Source organism: Terrapene carolina, unplaced genomic scaffold (assembly GCF_002925995.2).
Source record: "Terrapene carolina triunguis isolate 2854851 unplaced genomic scaffold, T_m_triunguis-2.0 Scaffold28872, whole genome shotgun sequence".
NCBI classification, from domain to species: domain Eukaryota; kingdom Metazoa; phylum Chordata; order Testudines; family Emydidae; genus Terrapene; species Terrapene triunguis.
This window is the reverse complement of record NW_020693223.1, coordinates 853-3,289: the sequence shown is the minus strand read 5'-3', so window position 1 is coordinate 3,289 and position 2,437 is coordinate 853. Positions and strand designations below refer to the sequence as shown.

Genomic DNA, 2,437 nt, shown 5'->3' with positions numbered 1-2,437 from the left:
TAGATGGAAGGTATTTATGGGAATGGGAGCATGGATGGATGGATAGAGGGGTGTGTGGGGCTGGATTGGTAGAGGGTGTGGGAACGTAAAGAGCCAATCAGCATCCAACCATCCCCTTTGCTGTTATAGAGTGAGCAAATGCCCCAAAATTAACTGGACTGTCCCGATATTAGGGGCTTTGTCTTATATAGACAATTAGACCCTCCCCCATCCCTGGATTTTTCACACTTGCTGTCTGGTCACCCCCATCGCCATAGGAAAGAAGAAGGATGAGAGCGGAGGGTGGACACTGTTTTTGAGTCTCTGTGGAGGATGCATGATATTGGGGAAATTAGAAACTCAGGCAAACAAAACAAATTCTACTGTTGCATTAGCAGAGAATCGAACCCGGGCCTCCCGCGTGGCAGGCGAGAATTCTACCACTGAACCACCAATGCAAATGTTAGAATGTCTCGCTTCCCAGCTATCCCCCCTTACAGATGTTTAAACATCTGGCTTCCCACAGCTGTCCCAGGTCTCTGCTTTCAGTGCACAGGGTTGTGTTACCAGCTTTGCTGCCCCCTCCCCCAACATCTGCCCCCAGGCAGCCTGCTACAGCCGGAGAGCGGGCACAGGGTAAGGGAGATACATCCCCCAGAGAAGAGTTGGCAAATAAGGGGAACGTTATGCGGGGTTATAACCTAGATCCATCTATTTAGCTAACAACAGTTTCTATCTTGATCTCTTTCGGTATCTTTTTATTATTTTCTAGCTAATTTTTGTCACAGAATCATCGATGGGATCCATACACATCCTCTACCTATCTACCCACACATCCTCAGGCCCCCTCTATCCAGCCAGCCATGCACACTTTCCCATATACACCCCCTATCCACCCATCCCCCTACACACCCTTTAACTATCCATCCCCGTATCCCCCTCTATCCATCCATCCATGTACCTATTCCCATAAACACCCTCTATCCATCCACCCATCCCCCTACACACCCTCTATCTATCTATCCCCATACCCCCTCTATCCATCCATCTATCCATCCATCCATGTACCTATTCCCATAAACACCCTCTATCCATCCACCCATCCCCGTACACACCCTCTATCTATCCATCCCCATACCCCCTCTATCCATCCATCCATGTACCTATTCCCATACACACCCTCTATCTATCCATCCGCATACCCCCTCTATCCATCCATCCATCCATCCATCCATCCATCCATGTACCTATTCCCATAAACACCCTCTATCTATCCATCCCCATATCCCCTCTATCCATCCATCCATCCATCCATCCATCCATCCATCCATGTACCTATTCCCATAAACACCCTCTATCCATCCACCATCCCCATACACACCCTCTATCTATCCATCCCCATATCCCCTCTATCCATCCATCCATCCATGTACCTATTCCCATAAACACCGTCTATCTATCCATCCACCCATCCCTGTACACACCCTCTATCTATCCATCCCCATACCCCCTCTATCCATCCATCCATCCATGTACCTATTCCCATAAACACCCTTTATCCACCCATCCCCCTACACACCCTCTATCTATCCATCCCCATACACCCCCCTCTCTCTGTCTATCCACCCCATACACATAATCTTTCCAGCCCTGGCGTTCCCAGACTATCCATACTCCCTTCTGTTCTCCAGGTGTCAGAGCTCGGGTAGAGCCCCCCTCCCCTCCCGCCCGCAGTTAGCAAATGGATCCACCCTTTCAGGCACGTTAGTTCCGGGCTGCTGGGATTTCTCAAGCCATAAAAACCCAAATGGCATCTCCAGCTTTGAGCTGAAGTGTGAGAACTTCCCCCGACACCTCCATGGGCCAGGACACCGGCTGTCCCGGCCCCATCAGCGCCCCAGGAAGCCGCAGGTGAGAAAGAAAAGGGATTTTCCCAGGGGAGGCTTTTTGCTTCTGAGTGTCACACCCATCCATCCCCATATACCCCCTCTATCTACACATCCCCATACACACCTTCTATCCATTCCCGTCCACCCCCTCTGTCCATCCATCCATCCCCATATACTCCCTCTGTCTATACGGCCCCGTACACACCCTCTGTCTATACATCTCCGTCCACCCCCTCTACCCATACATCCCCACACACCCCCTCTATCCATCCCTATCCACCTGCTCTATCTATCCATCCTCGTACACACACCCTCTATCCATCCTCATACACCCTTCTATCCATCCATCCATCCATCCATCCCCATCCATCCCTTCTTTCCATCCATCCTCACACCCCACCTCTATCCATCCACCCCCGTACACCCCCTCTATCTATACATCTCCATCCACCCTTCTATCTATACATCCCCGTACACACACCCTCTATCCATCCATCCTCACACCCCCTCTATCTATCTATCTATCGATCCCCATCCACCCCCTCTATCTATCTATCCCCACCCCCCCT

General features: G+C 50.8%; 1 non-coding gene across 1 annotated transcript; it reads right to left on the bottom strand.

The window, feature by feature from the left end:
* Positions 1-366: 366 nt before the first annotated feature.
* On the bottom strand, positions 367-437 carry TRNAG-GCC. Its single transcript has one exon. It is a non-coding gene; the product is annotated as a tRNA-Gly (tRNA).
* Positions 438-2,437: the final 2,000 nt, after the last annotated feature.